Below are 20,939 nucleotides of genomic sequence, written 5' to 3' on the forward strand. Positions count from 1 at the left end.
CGCTATTGGACCGGTTCACAATCGCCACGGGACTCCAAAACCTCAGGGAGGTTGACTTCGAATTTGTAAATCGATTGCATACATTTGGGCGACCTTCGATGAATATATCAAATGTCTTTCTTGAGGTGAATTAAATTTCACTTGTACTATTTTATACACATTGCAACTGAAACTAATAGCTTACATAATTATTCCGACCAATAATGCAAACAGAAAAGCACAAAATGACTAAAAGAAATGAAAATGAAATAATCTCAAAGCGTATCTAATCGTACAATCGTCGATAAGAATGAAGTAATAGTGCGTCTGAAAAAAAAAACTCAAAGTATCAAAGTATCGTCAAAGTATCGTCATCGTCCACGTTCAGCTGACCAGTAGAACAATGCACACCATTGCAGCGTACATGCGTCCCCAGCAACGACCAACGATCGCAAAAACTCTGCCTCCGGGTGGAAGCAAATCGAATTGGTCCGTGGTAAATATAAACAACGACTAAAATACTACCTCACGTAGCTCGTAACACACACACACACGCCGTGCACCTGCGGGATGGAAGAAGTGGCCCACAGGCCCACAGTGAGCCAGTGAGTGTGTTTCATCAATATTCAACACGTGTCTTTGGCTGTCGTGCTGTGGACTTGGTGGATAAAAACAACTTTGTGGAGTAGGAGATGTTTTCCTTCGTCCGGCATTTACTTCCGGGGCCGGAACGAATCGAACTATTCCCTAATGGGTGTATGAAAAACGAAGCTGAAGTTGAGCACGTCCCAGAAGAGTGAAGGAAAAAAAGGGGGGTGTAATTTTCCTACTCTTTTCCAAGGGTAGGGTAGTCTTCAAACGCTTGTCCAGTCGCATGCCGATGTCGCTGTCTTTTGCAAGCCAAAGAACAACGCTTGACGGACGGTCCAGCACGAACAACACGGACGTTTGATGCAATTTTTACGCTTGATCTTGCCCAGCCGGTGCTCTGGGAAGTATAGTGGAACGTGTATCGGAAGTGGACATCCTAGAAAACCTAGAAAGAGCAACAAAAAAGAAAAAAAAACTCAGAAAGTCAAGCCCCACATTCCGTTTGATCTTTTGTTTGGATGGCCGGTGGCGGGCCAACTCTTCGTTTGCCGCATTTTCTTCATGACAGACACACTGTAAGCTGAGTGAGAAAATGGAAAAAACAGAAAATCAGAAAGAGAGAGAGAGAGAAAAAATGTACGCCCCAGAGAAGACGGACGGCACTACTCGACGATGAAGAGAAATGTAAACAACGGTGCGAGCAATCAACAGTTTTCCGTTCCCGAATCGTTGGCAGATGTTGTAGGTAGTGCACGCCCGTTGCTGGTTTCGTTGTCGTCGCCGTTGTCGCCGTCGTAGTTAGCCTTGGAAAACATGTGCTTTTCCCGAGAACCATGCCCGAACGCACGGTGAGAGTGAATGTGAGTGAGAGAGATTTTGTCAAGCGAAAGTAAAACGGTTGTTCTAAGTGTGATAGAGAGGCAGAAGAAAAAAGTTGTGGATTGGACATGAGAAATTTGATCCTTTTGTTTGTATAATTATTAAAAAAAAGATTATACTCAGTACTTGTAAAATCAGATAATTTTCGAATTTCAGCTCATTTCATAGGAAAAAAACATTTGAAAATATTTATTATAGTTTGCAAAAATCTTTACGATATTGAAGCAGAAAATATATTTTTTATCTTTTTTATAGAATAATTCAATAGTAACATTATTTACGTGAGCTTTCGTCCGTTATATTCCATAGTGAGACGCGCCTTCTCAACTGCAGAGAGTGAGAGAGCATCGTGCTGGAGAAAGCAGGACAACTGGCACCACCTCGACTTCTCAAACAGGGATGCTGCCGGCACACGATCGGCACGATCTGGCACCATGGCACCAGGAGCCGAAGAAAAGCGCGCATCCTTCGCGTCAGTCGGTGCCGTGGCTTTCCTCCGAACGGTTGTGGCTGTATCCGTATCGCTGCTCTCGGACTCGGAGAAATAGGCTTTAAACAGGCGTACTCGTATCTTGGCCGTGTGAAATCCTTTTTTCAATTTTCTCAACAAAAAAAAAAAGGAGAAACAAGAAACAGTACATTAAATTTGTGACAAACCAAAAACTTTCAATCCCCAAAGGTGTTGGTGAGTTTAGAAAAGTAAAAACGGGTTCAACCAAAGGCCAAACAGCACTTTATTTATCGTCCCAGCGGCTGAAGCCATGTGGGAAATTAAGCAAAAGGATAATGATTAAAAAATAGCTTCCGCATTCTTAACCCGTTCAACCGTTGTCACTGAAAAGAATTTGCCCATTCTCGTGTGTGTTGTGCTTTTGAAATTGGAAGGTCCGAATGGTAGAAGAAGAAGTTGGCTTCCCATAAAGCTCTTTCATTTTTTAAGCCACCCGGTAACGAAGTAAATCAAAATTTAGCCAATCGTGAAATTTACTCCCTTTTCCTTGTACTGCTTACAATCTGACCCATCTGAAACTCCCGAGGGGTGTGCGTCGCGTGTGTGTGTTTATAAGTGTTTTCTGATGGATACGTGTTTGAAAGCGGTTCTGTTCTAGCTGGCCTCAGCAACCAAACAAAAAAAAAAGAGGATAAAACGAATGTAAAACCCCCATTCTTGGTTGCTGAAAGGAGGCCTGCAGAGTGGCGTAAAAAGTTGAAAGTAATCCGAATCGCTTCATTTTCGTCCTACCGCATAAAAGGGGCCGCCGACTCCAAGCTGCGTTTTTTGTTGCTGTTGCTGTTGTACGGTTATTTGAAGTGTGAGCTGCGTAGAGTTACAGGATGGCGCAGGTGTGCAAGGCGGGCCGGATGCTGTGCGTTTGACATGCGGTGAGCGAGGATCGGAATCGCGTTCAACCGTGCGTTTTGGTGCGTGCCCGGTGAAAGTTAAAGCACCGGTGGCGAATAGGCGAAAATAAATACCCATACGAAAAAAGGGTATAATTTACACAAGTGACACAACGACACGAGCGAGCGAGAGAGAAACGGCAACAAAACAGAAAATAGATTGCCAGTTTTATTGACTTCGACGGACCGGGTGATTGGTTTTCTAGGCAAGAGGGTTGGGTGGTAGGAAAGTGAACGGGGGAAGTGCATTGAAGCGGAACGGGACGGAGAAAATGCGTGACCAACAACGAGGCGCAGTGTAAATGGTGATCGGTAAGTTACCTTTGTACCATTTTATACTTTTTCGAAGCATGTTTGTTATACCACAGCAAATAGAAGTGTAGTGGGAAAAGCGTTTATCCCCGTTTTTTCTTCAACCTTTTTGCTGGAAAGTGATCAAATCACTCACTGACAGGGACGATTTATTACACACGAAGGGGGTGTTCCTTAGGCGGTCGACGGAAGGCGCTTTGATGTCCCGTAGAGTGAAGTTATTAAATTTTTCACCCGCAACAAACCAAAGTGTTGGAGCATGTTTTGCTTCCCAGCAGTAGGTGCTTCCGGCAGGCGCTAGCACTCTGTGTGAGGTCTGCGTGCTTGGGGAAGTTGTTCTGTAAATTGAATTCATTGTTTCAAGCTCGTTGGCTACACTGGTTACTGTGTGTACCATTCTATCGGTGGTTTTTGAACTTGTTCTAGTAGATTAAAAATAAAAGCATAACTTTAGGCGTTGTTTGAAGCTGATTTCGAACAGATTGATGGGCAGGATTGATGTTCTGCTTTTGCTGTTGCTGCAGTGTTACACGATTGTTACTGGTAATAGAAAGCAATTTGAGGTTTTAAACGATTTAAAATGAGATAAAAACCAAACCAAATATTTCTACGTGTTGTTGTAACTATATCAAGCATTACGATTACGCACTGGTATTGAAGTCTTATAAGAAAAAATATTTGCATAACTTTAGGCGATAAATAAACTTTATAATATTAGAGGCTGGAAGCATTCCCATTTGGTTGATAAAATATAAGACCAAATGTTGCCTAACTTTAGGCGCTAGATGAAGCTGATTTGAAATGGATTTAAGCGTGTTTTTGATTTTTATTTGTCACTTTGTTACAGATTTGAATCTGAGGCTGATAAAAAAAGAATATTTACGGCATAAAGGAATCGGATTAATCTTTTATTAAATTACAACCAGATCTGCTGAAAATTCCTTTTCAATCTTAATTCCATCGCTAGGCTCGCGACTCGTTGTCAATCCGTACATTGCACCACAAGCTATTCAATTGGAATCTCATCAGTCTCCAATAAAACTTCATTACTACTGCAATGTCTCCACGAGCCCCAGAGCATCCAGCACCGACGCCAATGTTTTCCACCAATTCCCAAGAAGAAACCAAAGTCAAAATCTTTCTCATAGCTTCCTTCTTTCTATGTTACTTTCTTTAAGAATTTTTTTTTTCCGGTGGCAATGCGTCAGACGATTATCGAGCGCTTACGCTACCTCGCACGCAGATGAACGACCGAATGAAGAATGGCAAACCTATGCATAATCTAATTTGACGAAAATAAACGATTACTTTTATGACCCACCTTTTTTTTGCTGGTGCTTCCGGTGTTCGTGTTGCTGTTGGCGTCGTCTCCCGGTGGGAACGTCGGGAGTCGTCCAATTCGATTCAATTATGTGCTTGTGTTGCCCCGTTGCCCACGGTAGGTAGCGTCGTCCCTTGAGAGTGAGAGTGGCTTTGTGCGTGTGTGTGTGTGTGTGTGGACGCCTTCATCTTCGTCTACTTCGTTTCCTTGTCTCAGGGTCACGTGCAGGCCGTGATGGTAAACTTGTGTTCTTCGGTCTGACAGCTTCAAGGAAACGATGGCGAACGATGGACCGGCTGGTGGATAAAGGACGATAAAGCAGTTACTGATGCTTTATGAAGACTCCAGCATGACGCTTTAGCCATTTGAGAGGTGAAGATTGCGATGAAGTATCCTTCAGGTTATGTGTGTGTGTGCGAGAACGAAAAAATTAACTTCATGTCCAACGACACTCCACCGAAAGGGAAGGTTCCATGCAATCGTGTTGATTTAATTTCACTCTTCTCATCCATGCCGTCTTCGTCTTCATGCTGCGTAAGATTCGCGTATGAAACTGAAAGTTGAGAGCTCTTCCCGAACCGACCTACCGGAACCATTTGCTCAATCTCGGCGCTAAATTCATTCTGGTTCGGATTTGCCTACCACGCACACACACATCGCGTTACAGTGCGTCAGTGCAGAATACAGTGAACCAGCTGGTGACTGTTGCGCACTCCAATTCTCTCGAACTGATTCGAAAACCGAGGGCCCTCCACACACAACACACCGTACACTTGCCGATTTGCCAATTCAGACCAGAACCCTCGCCAGGATATCGTTTTAATTGGCTCCTGCCAGAGTTCGCCATTGTGATAATGCCGTCATAATAAATGGTGGAAATAGCTAATGAATGCTAAGTGAATTTTGGGGTACGGTGCAGCACTTTTTGTTGGCATAGGGTTTTTCCCGTTTGGCTTGGCGTCTGTAAATCATTAATTAGATCGTGCCTCGCGCATCGCTCGCTGTGACCGTGAAGCCGCTGTGTACGGTTGAATTACATCGTTAGCTTTTCTGGGTTTGGGGTCAGCTGGAGGGTTGGTGCGGTGCAGACGAAACTATAATGGAACTGAGTGGCAGTGGCAAACAAAAGAACCGAAAGGAGTTGAAATGTTGATTCTAACTTTTGTCTTGCTCGGTCTCGGTTTGGTCAGGAAATTTAAAGTTCGAGCTTCGGGAGTGTCTCCTCTGGAAAGTTCTTGAGTTATTGGTTGAAAAATATTATGTACACTTAGAACTTTACAACTTTAATTTATTTGAATGTTCATGGTCACATAATTTAGTAGCAAAACAAATTCAATATAGTGGAAGAACTTGACAGCATCCGCATGTTGGGCTCAACATTGCAAGCGATCTCATTTTTAAATATTTGGTTAGCAATTTGCATAACGCAATTAAGGCGCCTTTTTTCGAATTTCTCTTCATTTACTGCAAGGCAATGGTTCCTATGTTTTGATTGCCATTCTCTTGAATGTTTGCTTATGAATTTTATCTCCTCTAAAAACAGAAATGGTGGGGTTAATTGCATAGCTTTAGGCGCATTTTGATTTTGTCTATTTTTTTAATTTAATAGGAATGCTTCTATATCAGTTCCTATACCTTAATAAATTAATAATTTTTCGCCAATTTGTTTTTGGTTTATTTATAACAATTTGTCGAACCAATTGAACAGCTTCAAGGTTGTTTGCAAATCGCATACATTGAGATTTATGGCATGATTTCTTTTGAAAATATTGTTACAAGGCTCCTAAATTTATGCAACACGATACATTTGTCTTTTTTATTATTACCTAAATCACAAAAAACAATAATGGTTTATTGGTGAAATTATGTTATTATTGTTCTGAAATACGATTATTGATAAAAAACGAAAATAAAATTCATTGGACCCCAGAGCAATAGCATTTCAGATGTTTACACCCCTTAAATTCACGTTGTTTGGAGAAGCGAAACAATAAAACAGATGGTGTCGATGAGCGAGTAGTGTAGTTGTAGCAGATTTGAAAAAAAATCCCCTTCCATAGAGCACCATTTGGCGGCGAAGAAAATCCAAACACACCGTACCATCTCGCACTTCCACACCGGAACTGAAAAATGTGACCCACCTGTGTCCGTGTGAAAAGTTTCCAATCAAACGAGAGAGAGAGAGGAAAAACTAAACCCCAGAAAGCAAGAAAAAGAATCACATCACACTTGAAAGACCATTTGGAAAATTGCTTATTTTGATTGCGAGCGGGTTGCAACGTTCTGGTTCGAAGGGTGTTTAAGGGGTGCTCCGTTGGGAGTTTTCCATTCTCGGGGTGATTGGTGGAGTTTTTGTTGGAGACTGGGCACTCATGTATTCATTTGGCAGCCAGGGTTACGGTCATGGGAATTTTGAACCACACGTCCACCACGTCTAGCCACCACCTACGAGCTTGTTTTTCCTGGCCGAGAAGGCGTGTACGGTTTTGCATCTTGAAGCGTAAAATATTCCATCGAGCATGACTTCAGGTCTAGCATCTCGTGTTCGAATCCGCTTAAGATGGAGGTTGGAGGTGAGAAAGCAAAAAAAAAGATGGAGAAAAATTTATTTATGACAATCTTGCTGTAGCTGTTCGCTCTAGCTCTACCACCGGCTGTAGGAGATTTCTCAATTTACTTCGAAGCATAAATAATGGGAGAACCACAGGCAAAAAAGTCAACCCCGATGAGGTCAACGAGGACGGTCAGAGCGAATGTGTAGATATTTATCGTACATCATCCGAAACGGAATTTAACCACCTCGGATTCAGATTCTTGTGGTGCCAAAGAGGATGTGGCCTTTTTTTCTTCTCGCTAGGGATGTATTCTCAGAAACAAGCAAAGAACCGCTCAATCCCTCAAGAATAGCGAAGAAAAGGTTTTCCTTTGTATGTGTGTGTGTGTTGGGTTGGGTTAAGCTTGTCCGGCAAGTGTTCTTGTTGAAGGTGCTGTACGACGACGACGACGACGACGATGATGATGTGGATGATGATGATGAAGACGATCTACACTGCCAGATGAGAATTTCATCCATTTTTCATAAGCTAATCTTTCATTTGGTTCACTTTGCTGGTACGGGGAAATGATTCATTTATGCACATTTAGCTCGTGGCTAGTTTTTGGCAGAATGAGCCGAGATTTCATTCCCTGCTGGCGCTAACCCCGGAGATGCTGCTTTCGTGAAATGAACAAGCGTTTGTTGAGTTTTTTTTTTCAATTTCACCTTCCTTTCACTGGGTGTATGATTAATATCATAAGCTTGTTTGCTGTTGAGTGCCCTGGAGGTGCTTTATACATTTATAGCACGAATTTATAGAATTTATAGCACGCGAACTTAAGAATTATCCTGAGGGATTGTAGAAAACGATTTTCTCGGCCATAACTTGATTGGTACGCCGAGCGATTCACGTTCTTCAGCTGAAAATTACATGCAAATAATCGTTCTTCAAGACGAGTTCGGTGCAGAATTGGTTGTGACATAATTATACCCACGTTACACGCTAATGAAGGAGTTTATCAAAATTACTCTTCGATTTCCCCACACTATCAGCTTGCTCCCGTTTGAAGCTGGTTCAGCGGAAACCACCTGCCATGCCCGAGTACAATCGAGCGCATAATTAGCATAATTGATAATGAGCCACGTACGCCTACCATCTGCTTCGAGGCAAACTGCATCCCGGACATCCTGGACACACAGGCCGGAACTTGCGGTTAGTTTATATTTACGAACCTCGCTTTAATAATGATGCGTCCGACCGACCGACCGACCGACCGACAGGCGGGCAATCGATTTATTGGGTTTGAAGCAGAGTTTCCGACGAACGAGCCGGATGGATGAATAGTTTGTTTTCGAATTAGTTAGATCAAATAGAAATGCGCGATCGACGAAACGTAAATAAACAATTTATTGCACCAAAGGGTGAATAATTCATCCTGCCGGTGATGAGCTCAGCCCGCTTTCAATGGCGAGTAATTGCATTTGAAAGATCAATTACGATGAAAACAATAACGGGCGGTGCGCGCGTCGGCTCGGGAGACTGTTCGACTTTGGTAATTTGTAATAAAATTTACACAACTGTTGATGGAATCGAAGCGGTTTCAAACGAGATGCAACAGTCATTACCGTCCCGTTGCATACATTAAGGCGAATAGCACGATAGACTGGCGTTTATTTTATCACGTAAATTGCATAGCTTTAGGCGATTCGGGATAAATGTTCAATTTACAGGAAAAGAAGAAGAAGAAGCTCCTTGCTTGAATTGCTTTAACAAAAGAGGTATTGATTCATGTCCTAAAGTTTCATTTAAATATCCAATCTCCTCAGTATTTATTGAAATTAAGTGTTCGACTTTGACTCCATTATTGCACTTAGGTGGTTTACTAATAACACAATTAAGGAAATATTTCAGCATTAGCTTGAATAACTCAAACTCAACAATAAAGATAGTTGAATTCAACTTGTTGCATAAATTTAGGCGGTATAGCACTAAGAATTGAATTACGTTCATCAAATTGCATAACTTCTGGCGTTTTTAAAACGCTTAATGTAGTGTTCCTTGATGTTAATCCATTAAGAGATAAAAAGAAATATATTTTAAATAATATAATGCATAAAAACCACGTGCCATCGTTAACTAATGCTAATTCTCCAATTCTCATTAAGCCTACAAAACAGGAAGCTATATTTCTCGGAATCGTTTTACAATTTCACTGTAAAATAGCATCCATCTCCCGGGAGAAGAAAACGAGATGAAGAATGAACCTTGAAATTAGATATCTTGAGCAAGACGATGAAATAGAAATGCCTCCTTAATCCGTACCGTTCGGCAGTAATTAATTTATTTGCTTGTTATCCTGTCGGATAAGAATAGGCACGCAGTAAAAACTCAACCTCCTCAAGACATGGCTGCAAAAGTACAGCCCAGTTCCCGCCCACCAACAGCAGCATTACTGCGAACAAGCGCACCCGGGTTTAATGATACAGAATCTGCAGGATTCCGAGTGATGTAATCCAACATCCAGATCTGTTCCCGTTCATGGTGAAGGTACACAAGTAACAAAATTAAGGATTTCATCTCTATTTCACAAGTACAAGCGCTCTCTCTCTCTTTTTCTCCTGGGAGTTTCTTTCCTTTTCCCCGACTACCCCGGTTGAATTGACTTCTCTGGAGCGAGCATTAAGATGTAACCAGCTCAGCTCTATCCCGTCCGTCAGCCTCTGCTACCGATCGAACAGATTTAACTGGAATCATTAATTTTGCTACTCAATTTGTAGCCCGAACTCCTGGCCCTGTACCCGAGCTTGGTTTGGTGGTTTTGTGTCTGTTTTGTGTGTGTACGGTTGGTTTGCTGTTAGAAGTAGGGTTGACCTGACGAGGCAAAAAAAAACGAAGTGCTTCTCAAGCGGGACGATATATCCTGCATTTTAGTGCTTTTTGCTTAAAAAGTTTCCCATTACTTGAGGAGTTGTGATGGAAGAAGTGGCAGTGGGTTGTAAGAATGTGATATCGTTCCATTTCTTCTCCCTTTCAAAGCTATTTTTGAACTGCTGGTACGAGAAATCTAGCAGGGGGAAATTGATCGAGTTTGGTTTCAGTTCACACAAGAGAAATAGAAGTTTCTATTCGTGAGGCTCAAAGGACGGAAAAGGACTTTAAACGGAAACCGGAGCTCGCTTTGATGCGTAGACACAAAGGCGTACCGAGTGTCCGGATTGTAACGGACGCTATCCAGGTTGCCATTTAACGCCTTAATTATCGAGCGGTTTGCAATCGGAATGATGTTTGAGGTTTTGAGGTGTAGTGCTGACTTTTTCCGATAAGCGCCAGGTGTGCTAATGGATTCGTTCGGCCCACACAATACGCTTGTACCGTATTCGGAAGGAAGTGGTTAGTTTTTGGTTTCTGTATTCTCACCTGATCCGGCTGAGGTTTGCTGAGGCATGATTTCGAAGAAGGATTCGAGAGTGGTTTTTTGACGAGGGTTAAGCCCACACACACACACACACATACGGTCTCTCTGGCTTAGTATTATCTCAGGAACGCATGCATATTGGACTGGGCTTGGGTAAGAAGATTCACCCGGTAGAAACCGCATCCCGGCGTGTATAGCAATGCAGATGTACCATCTCAACCAGCTGCTCAACTTGTGATGATTTAACCCTGTCGATTCTGTTCGATCCGATGGAGCAACATTGCTGGAAGCTGGAACAAAATCTACATGAAATCGAAATTGGTTTCCTGTTTTGATTGCATTGCATTTGCTCGGCGATAGGTGTTAGCATACATCTTCGTTATTCTTCACCACCGGGGGCGCGAAATGTACAGCAAGTACATGTACAAGTGTACATAATATTATATGGAACGAAAATAAATCCAAGGCTACCGCGTAGCACAAGTGTAAGCGTGTGCCACAGCTTCCAGGACCGAGTGTCAGGTGGGCGAAAGCACTAACAAAAGCCATGTGCTACCTAGGGCGATTCGAAGAAAATCCCACTGCTCAGAATCCCGCCAAACGCAACGACATTGATGCATTTGTGGGTGAGGATTTGTATTTTGCCCAGCTTTTGAACGTCCATACGGACGCCACCACACTTCCACAGCGACTGATTGATGGGTTTTTGGAGCATGCACGCCTTCGGTTCGCCTCCGATGCGTTCTGTTCTAGGAGCTTTTGTCTTGCGTGCTAAGCTTAGTCTAGAACACCGAGAAGAAGAGTGATAGTGTTGTATGTTCTTTTTTTTTGGTGTGCCACAAACAGCTTCTCCTTATCGGTGGGCCGGTAAGGAAAATCTAACGAAGAGCCCACCAAAACGATTGAATTTTCGGAGAAAGTGCCTTGCGGCGTTCGAGGGATTTAGTTTTTGGCGAGTGATTTGATTTTCCGGTGGCATTTGATACGTCCCGGCAGGCAGTCGTGTCAGTTTTTGCTCCTATTCTGTCTGGTGTTGCTGTGTCGAGAGTGTTGAAGTGGAACAAACAAACCTGACAAACAGCCGGCTAAGGTTTGAAGCATATTTGTGGTGTTGATTGACTGGATGAGGTTTTAAAATAATGTGTTTGTATTGGAGGGGGGGGATTGTTTCCTTTCCCTACATTAGTGAGGGAGTTTCAATTTGGAGGAATTGAAAGGATGTTTGTTTTTGCTTAAAAGAATTGAGTGCGAAGAGACGTTGAAAACTGTCAAAAAACAAGTAAGAAAGATTCTTGGAGAGTTGTCATGCAATTTGCATAGTTTTAGGCGCATGTTTTTTTATTACCCGTATTTGTTTCTTTTAAGAGTACAAAATTGTTCTAAAATGTTTTTTTGAGACATCAAGCATCGCCTATGCTAAAATTTGAATTCTTCTACTTTATTTGTAATATGGGTCAATAAATTTATATTAAATTTAAATTATCTAACACATGTGGCGTAATTGAAGCATTTTAAATAAAAAGTTTTTTTTTCGCTTTTCGCTTCGCTTGAAATAATTGATTTAAAATAGAGCTTTACAATAAAATTTGCTTCGAATCGTGCTGGACTTCTTAATACAAATCATTCAAGTTCGTAACAGCACGAATACCTCTTTAAAGTACTTTAAAAATTCTAAGCCAATTAAAACAAAATTAACTTTGTTACTGATTTTGCATTCTTTTAGGCGTAATCATCATGTTTTTTTAATTTGATAAGAATTGCTTTGTTCTGATTTTTTCCCAACTATTTCTTATGCTTGTCGAAAGAAAAGTAACCAATTTTATGATAGCTTTAGCTGATGTGAGTAAAGTAACGAAGAAAATCAAATTTTAAATAGATTATATGATTGTTTTAAACCCCTCATATAGACAACGATTCCCCTGCCCTGCAAATTGCGATTTAAGTGTGTCCATAATGGTAGTAAAATGTGCTGCAGTCAAATTTCCCCTCAACCCGTACGCCGCCTTCTATGAATTAATCGCTCCTTTACGTTCCAACCATTTTCCTGCCCAAAAACCCGGATATGGAGCCAATCAATTCGTCCCGTTCCGCTGGCTCTTCTAAAACCGAACCCGCAAGCCAGAAGCGGCCGGCAATAATCTAATGTAATTTAATAGCACCTCGATATCCGTTTTCGATACATCGATTTACGATGCGAACTTGAAACGCGCTCCACACCTGTGTGTTCTCGTAGCCCACAAACACACACACCCACAAATGATGCCACTCAGTGTAAAGCCATTAGATTTATGTACCGTCTTCCGTTGAGAAGATGAGCGCAAACACATTCCGTTACGCTACTTAAAGCGCCTGAGAAGGTTTTGCAGTAAACAAGAACAAGCTCGCCCTAGCCTGCTGCGTCACGAGCAGTATGTTTTGTTAAGTAGAAGCAAGAAAAGAAAACGATTTTTTCATCCAAGCAGCGAAATCGAGATTGCGGTAAGCACGACGCTAAGTAGTGGCCCCAAAGGCACCAACAACCATTCGTCTTCGGCGGTGAGATCTAATTTTTTCGTTGTTGTTGGTGCCCAGTCGCCTTTTTTCTTTTCTTTTTGTGTGTCGAACGAACGACACAGATGGTACGGCTCGGAATGGTTTTAGTCAGCGTTCCCTTTTGTTTGCCTGCGTCCTTCAATCCATTCAATTGCTGCCGGGTTGCTGAATGGGGGAAGAACGAATCGCCATCGGGGATTAAGTTCAAGAGGAAGGATTATAAAATTTATGAAATCCCAATAAAGCGTGGAAGTGATTTGGCGGAACATGAACAACAGCTTCGTTCCATTTTTGTTTGGAAGGGTTGCTCCTGGCGTTGTTGTACCGTTGCGTATTTGTGTGGGACTCTGTTGTGACAATGTCTTGCGTAATGTGATTACAATCCTTTTCCGCTTTTGTAAGAGTGTTTTGGAAGGGTATTTTCTATATTTATAGATTTATATTTATATTTAAATTTTAATTCTTTTTTGATAAATTTTTCACGACAACTTCACACGACAGAACAATCATTTTATTCAATTAATAAAATCCTTTTTAGAGTTCCTAATGTGAGTTGAATTTAACATTACAATAACTCAGAGCTTTCGAATTATTTCTCAAATTTATATGCCATCTCTTCATACCCAAAGTTCAGTCAGTCAATTACAACTACGTTCGAGCAACCAATCAAAACGAACAAAATCGATGAAAAATAACTCTCCAAGAAAACTCCTTCAAGCAAGTAAACCCCTTTTTTGGTTGGCAAAATTCAGATCTGATTTTATAAAGAAAATCTCCTCCCAGTCTTACTCTCTCTTCCTCTAATAACCTTCCCACTCCATCCTTCCGTTGGATTAACCCTTTTTTCGGATTTATCGTTATCCGGCTGCCAACGCTGCGTGGATCGGTTACGGTTCCTTTCAATTTCCTGTTGAACCATGCCACGGCAAAAAGGGATTCACCTTAAATTTTCGGGCTATCGGGCCCCGACACGACACCGATGACAGAATAATGGTGAACGTGTACAGGGGGTTTATGGTCGCTGCCGGTTGACGCAAATCTTGCTTTCTCCATCTCTTTCTCTCTCTCTCTTCCTTCCTGCTCCATTACGGACTGCAGTCAGCAAGATCCGGCTTATTTCCGCAGTATGTTCATCAGAAAGAACGTTCTACCTCGAAAGGGTAGCGAGCAAAAGAAGCGTTAGTATATAGAAACGAAGGAGGCTCCTTTGAAGGAGGAAAATGTTTATTAAACATTGCGAAACATGAATCTCCGTTTGCGAGCGTGTTTGTTTATGTTTATAGTTTTGTTGCTTTGATGATGAATGCAGCGAACCGAGTCCCGAGTAGCAAATAAAAGTTTTTCGAATAAAAGAACCGCCGTTCGAGTTGTTTCTCTTATTTCTGTGCTTTGGTTCTTTTTTGTCCAGCTTCAAATTGCAACTCTTGGCACTATCAAACATTGCGCCGGGGGATCACTCCCGGGTGTCGGAATCTCTCAAACAAACCACAAAACAAACTAAAATGCTTGAAATTGTTTGGACAAAGCAAAACCTTGTCCCACCAAAGGCTCGATGCAAGTGACAGTTTTTCCATTTCCATCACATGGTGAGGTTTAGGGACATTTGTTGGAATTTTTAGTTGAGTTGCACATAGACATTGCTAAGCGTGCGTTCTCTATTCAATCGGCAATTATGCTGAAAGCTTGATGGAACATTCCATACATTTTTTTCACATTCTTCACAATTTATTTGGAAGCTTAAAGCATGTATTTCGTTTTTTTTGCATTTTTAAGTAATGGAGAATGCTTTTATGTGCTTTGTTGGGATTCATGTACGTGATAGGGTCGATAAAGGGAATACTCCGAATCATGGATCGTATTGACCAATAAAGTGGCATTTAAAAGTCTTAATCTATAGCCGATGACGGCATTTATCAGATATCGTTCGATAGCTGTACGTTGACGCCTTAAGGTAGAATATTTTCATCCTACCTGTAGATGACTCTTTTAAGCAATGGAGCCAGGCCGTTCCTTTCGAATAATTAATACTTCATTCAGATTCAATGAAAAGTAAATCAAATTTAACCATTGCTTACTAAATCTTACTTACGTGTGAAAACAAATGCCTACATTTAGGCGCAGGGAATATAAAAGTTTCTTGCAAATTTATATTTTTATGGGAGTTTCAATGACAAAACTAGAATGATTTTTTTATTCGGAAGAGCCATGAATATCAAGTATTCTTTGTTTAAGTCAATTGCCTCCATCTAGGCGCGTGCAATGCACATAGATTTAAAACACTTTCTGTTTACTTTAAGTGAGTTACAAAAACATATAAATTCATTACAAATGAGAAAATATTTGCATGCATTTAGGCGCTGTCATTTGAAATTTGGATAAAATTCGTTATAAATGGCCTGCGACACTGACAGTCTGTGATGCACATACATTGTAATTCTCACATATCATTTCGCTCTGCCCATTGCCTACTTCTAGGCGTAAACAATAATTAAGTACTGCCATTTTCACAATCCGTCAAGCTTACAGTGGAGCTTACTTCACGCCCTACAACATAGTAGAACATGAAATTATTTACGCCCCTGTTCAATCATTTTCACTCGAAACTCACCTACCTCATTTTGTAGTGCCATAGCTAGTGATAGAGACTCATTTCCATTTCATAAACAGCATTAAGGCAGTGCAGAAGCATCCGGCTCTTGAAATGAATACTTAGCTGGACAGTGTGCCCACTTCACCGCCCTTGCTAACCTGATTGATGATTGACCCAACGACCACACAAAATCATACAAGCACACACACACACACACACACGCGCATACACTAGCTCAAATTGAATTGAACTCAACCCGCACTGTAATGAGCCCACACTGTGCCAACGGGATCGAGGTTGGTTTCGCTTTTGACCAGCCGCAGCTTTGCTGAAGCTGCCAAACGTCAAATGGTTGGGTGTGAGAGCTCATATTTGATTAGCAATCGGGTAAAGTTTACTCACCGCCTCACTGACATGGACCACCAGAATTGGAATTGGAAAGCTTAGAACCATCCACCAAACGTGGGTGATGACGCTTCATGTTACATGTTGGAGATTTGCACCTCGTACGCTCGTCGTGACACTAGAGCTGGTAGTTTATTCAGCTGGATGGAAGTCATCATCATCCCCTGGGATGGTGGTTCAAAACCCCACTGCGTAAATAAGGGTGCCAGTAAGTGAATCAACTGTGGATGATGGTGGAGTGAGCTGCACAGCGTGTGTGTGTGTGACCAGTCGTAAATTTGTTGATTGCCAGCGGTTGGAAATTTTCATCCGAAGAATTTATGCACTTGCCGCTAGCCGGACAGTTAGCCGAACGGCCTGGCTAGCTGAAGTTACGGCCCACCCTTATGTCATTGGCAGACGGGGGGTTCCCACTACGCATTCAGGGTGTGTTCGTGAGAGTAACCGCACAAATTCGGAAAGTTACATCGGTTGCAAGTCTGCGCTTGGCAGATGTTACTGCTATGTTTTGTGGATTTTCTTTTGCGTGAATATAAACAACCGAACGAGGAAGAGCTTTAGAAACTCTAAAAAGGACGCTTCAGAAGGACCGTTCAGCAAGATTCGGAAGACAAAGAGCGGCGTCTTTTGTTAAGCCAAGCGCTCGTGCTCTAATTTTGGGCTGTTTCGTGCTGCTTTGAAAGTGAACTGCCGAAACCGATACATATAATTATTGCTTCTCCGTCCGACACATTGTCCAGCACGAGCTGTATTGTTCATCGTTGATTATTTTTACAACCGTGGCAGAACAGAATAGCACGAACCCATGAAAAGATAACAATAAGCAACATCAATAATGCATCTCCGTATCTCACGGCTCTAGAGCCGGGTTTTCTACCGAAATTCGAACACATTTCGAAGCGATGACGAGAAGAATGGCTGTGTGTGTTTTCTCTGTATCTGAATAATGTAACGATTCATCAGCATTTGCTGTCATCATCTACGCTGCCGCTCATCACGTCAGGTGGTTGAGTTGCCACGCTTTTCCAAGGAGCCAGTCGGAGTGTGAGCTTAGAGTGACATTAGAGCTTGTCTTGCGTGATGCTGAAGGAGAAAGGTCAGAGCTGCGAATCCAAGAAAATATGATTTCTGGTGCTGGTGGCATTGGTATTTCTTGTGAATTGCTCATAATGAGAAGCATTAGGAGTGCTTAAAGAATTGGAGCATCGGAAAGGTGTGTGTAATTTTTAATTGTGTGCTATAAACATTTGTATCGATGATGTGCGCCTAGAAGTATGCAATTTGTATGTTTTTTGTAATAACTTTTTTTGAGCGTTCGTGGCTATCAATCGCTGAGAGAGCTTTCGTTTAAGAATTTCTTTCCAAATGTTGCTTGGAGCTGAACCAAATATTTGAAGGGTCAGATTCAAATTTATGGCTGATTAATCATGCAAACTCAAACTTTCCTTACATAGTGCATTCAAGGGTGGTGAGATGCAAAGTAGTTAAGAAATGCAGTTTGTACGAGTGATTATAAAATTCTACATCAAGCGATCGAATGATCATGTTCAACTAGCGGGAAACTGTTGAAATTGAATCTTACCGTCAATTGCCCTAAAACTCTTGATTGCATACTATCAGGCGCTTTGATTATTAGAGTAATTCAAATAGAAAGGAATGCATGGTTTTTCGTGGACAATTTATTGCTTCTCATTTACCTCGAGCAAATTTTCACAACTCTAGGTTAATAATTTGAGCAACCTATCACACATGAACACACATGCTTAACACTTTTTTGCAATTGTATAAGTTTATATATTTATTAAGTTTACCAAGTGTTCATTTGTTCAGCGAACGCCTTCTAAAATTCGTGCAATATTTTTCTCGCACAAAGTTCACACCGCAACCACTGTGGCACACATCCCTGTGGCTGTACTGAGGCTGCGCGAGGAAAAATTATTTGCTGAAGGTAAATAACGGGTGCATCAATAAAGCAGGAAAATGGAACAAAATCACGGGAGACAAATATTTGCCGAAGTTATTTACACCAGCTAGAGGTAGATGGGGTGCGGTTCTAATCTTTATTTTGGCCGAAGGTGGTAACCGAAGCACCTCACAATATTCTCTTTTCTTTCCCTTTTGCTTGCTTTGCCAGATTCACACAGTAATTTCGGTGAAAACAAAAAATTGCGTGCTCATTTATAATGGAACTTGGAAGGAGGAAACAAAAAGCCCCTCGGAACCGATTCTCGGAACCGAAGGCTCGGCTGCATCGGCTCAGCAACAGTTGGGCGATTGCTAAGAGAATAGAAATATTTTGCTGATTAATGTTGGTCGGGTGAAGAAGAATGGGGATGAACATTTTTAAACCAAAATTAAGCTTCAAGCGTTCCAAACGAGCATTCCAGAAAAAAAGGTCCCACTTCGCACTCCCTCTTACCTGTCACCACCACTGCCACTGCCACCAGGTGGAACAAGGAAAACGGTGTAATTGGTACCGGGAAAACGGGGAGAGATGGAAATGCGCACCGAATTAATTGCGTTTAGGTAACCACTTAGGTGAAACCATTTTCAGCGAAAGGAAAAGATTTGGTTTTTTCCATGTCCGACCAAACGGAAATGTTGACTTCCAACAGGGGGATGGCTTTAAGGACGGCTGTGGTAGAGGGAAAAACTTTGCGCAAGCCGTTGTTGCAGCTTGATGAACTTCAAAGGCATTTCGATTCGCGAAAGAAAAGCTTCCCAAACTCCATCAATATTGACTTAAGCGCCGGCGAGTTCATCTGCTTGTCTGTTAATCTTTAAAATCTTCTCACCGAGAACAAACAAACAAACCACGGGCACACACACACACACACACACACACACACACACACACACACACACACACACACACACACAAATACAGTGTACTTTTCGGGGGGAAAAATTTCAATTAACGTGTTCAACAACGCGTTTAGCCTCGATTGATGTGCCTTTGTGTTGGAAGGCAGAAAGCCAACCCATGTGGCAAAATATGTTTATGCAAAAATGCTCTCAAGCATTCTTTTGCATTTGAAGGCCCAGCATTCCGTGCACGATTAATGAGCACGAGTAGGCGCGTAGGTAGAGAAATGGTAGCAAGACGCCAGGCAAAGACATTCCGAGAGCAACCAGAACCAGAACGCTTTACGCTCTTTGCCGAGCGAGATGATGAAAGATCTGAAAAGAATGTACTTTTACGGATGGCTTTCCATTACCACCTACTTGAAAACTGTTACTTGAGCTTTCTGGGAGACGACGAAGCTGATCATAAATATGACAAATGTGCGGACAGATTGCTGCGGGAAAGTAATTTTCTACCCGGGAAAAGTGAAAGCGCGCGTGTGGTTTGTTTGAGGTCGCTTTTTTCCCACCCCTATAAACCCTCCAATCAACGCGTCCGGAAGAAATAGGAACGTGACTTATTGGAGTAGATTTATATGGAAATGTGCCTTATTTGAAGGCTCTTTACTAGATTGAGTGGAATGGTGGTATCATTACGCTTAAAGCAAAAGTTCCCTTGTAGCGTCAACTAAAAATAGAAAATCCCTCTATGGAGTATCACCTCCTAAAACGTCTCGAAAACCATAAGCATACCATAATGGCAAGTCATATGGTATGTGTCAACAGATAGATAAACAGCTCCCCCTTTTGTTGACCGACAGCCGATCAGAATTCATGTGCCGTGTTGTTAGAAAACCGAATATTGGTAGCTCAACAAGAGGCGGCTCTCATTCGTTTGTCATCGACAGAAAGGGGTTACCCTGGCAGAAATCTAGATGAGGGTTTCTAGGCAAGATTGCTTTACACTGCTGTTGACCCTATTTGAATCAATCCACCAATCGGTTTGGAAAGGGGTTGAAAGGTTCACGAAGATTTCAAAGCGAGGGAGAACGCATCGTATTCATCGGTCGGTGAAGATGCCATAACCTTTTTTGACCGGAGAAGGGATTGTTGTGTGTTGGTATGAAAAAAATATAAATGTATATGTTGGTTGAAATATTAAATGTCAACAGGAAAGGATCAAGGTACAAGAAAGGGACGCTTTTTGGATGAGTGAATGATTATTGCTTAAGGTTTAAGGGAGACTGATGAGAAGGTGTTTGCTTGAGACGTTTAATTACTGTTGAAGGATATTGAGCTTTGCTTAATGGTGTTAAATGTTGGTATGAAATAGTTAATTCCATCCCGAAATCCAGTATCCAGTTATACCAGTAAGATGGTATTGATTTCTGGATTTACTATCATGACAGTATTAATAAAGTCTGGTAGAGAGCGCCACAGAAGAGCTGAATCGGAGGTTGGACCAAACATTTATTTGAGTTTATGTAAATGAAAAATCTGTTTAGTGAGCCCCACGTACGGGGAGGCGATCTGGAAGGGGTTTATACCCCGGTCCTGCCGTGTGAAGACCGGCGCCGTTATTGCTTCGGCCATCGGACTGCCTAAATCATAGATATTAGAAAACGAAAAAAGTTCATTTAATAAATTAATTAATAAAACTCAGCCAAATCACAATATAAAAATTAAATTGATAGCCTATACATATGTCATCCTGCATATGACAATAAGAATAAATTACTTTAAATACTTGTGAAAATTCGTCGAAAAAATTAATTATAAACAATTCTAGGCCCTCTCTTGAACACCAAAAGCAGTCATCAAAAGTTTGCCCACTTCATCAAAAATAGTTAAACAAATTCATATAAAAACCTTCGCTAGCACTCCAACAGATGGCGCTTTATCAGAACTTTTAGAACGAAAATTGAAACTCGGCAAAAGTTTGTGCACTGAGCACCCCCTTAAAACAACTCACCCAACAAATAAAATGTCCCATCGTATGGACCAAAGCAAAATTTGCCCATCCTCCCCCCCTCCCGTGCACAAATCACAATAAAAAGCAATAAAAAATGGAGGAAACATTATCAACTTCGCATACCTTTCCGGACGCCCCGAGAACGCAAGGATTGGATGAAA

The 20,939-nt window shown here is 41.7% G+C and overlaps 1 protein-coding gene across 1 annotated transcript in view; it reads left to right on the forward strand.

Annotated features, from left to right (window-relative positions):
• Positions 1-668: 668 nt before the first annotated feature.
• Positions 669-20,939, forward strand: part of LOC118513648 (potassium voltage-gated channel protein Shaw-like) — a 55,645-nt gene continuing 35,374 nt past the window's right edge. The window contains 1 exon segment of the mRNA XM_036059715.1: positions 669-3,162. The gene's annotated coding sequence lies outside the window, so the exon portion shown is untranslated.

The sequence above is a fragment of the Anopheles stephensi genome, chromosome 3 (genome assembly GCF_013141755.1).
Source record: "Anopheles stephensi strain Indian chromosome 3, UCI_ANSTEP_V1.0, whole genome shotgun sequence".
NCBI lineage: Eukaryota > Metazoa > Arthropoda > Insecta > Diptera > Culicidae > Anopheles > Anopheles stephensi.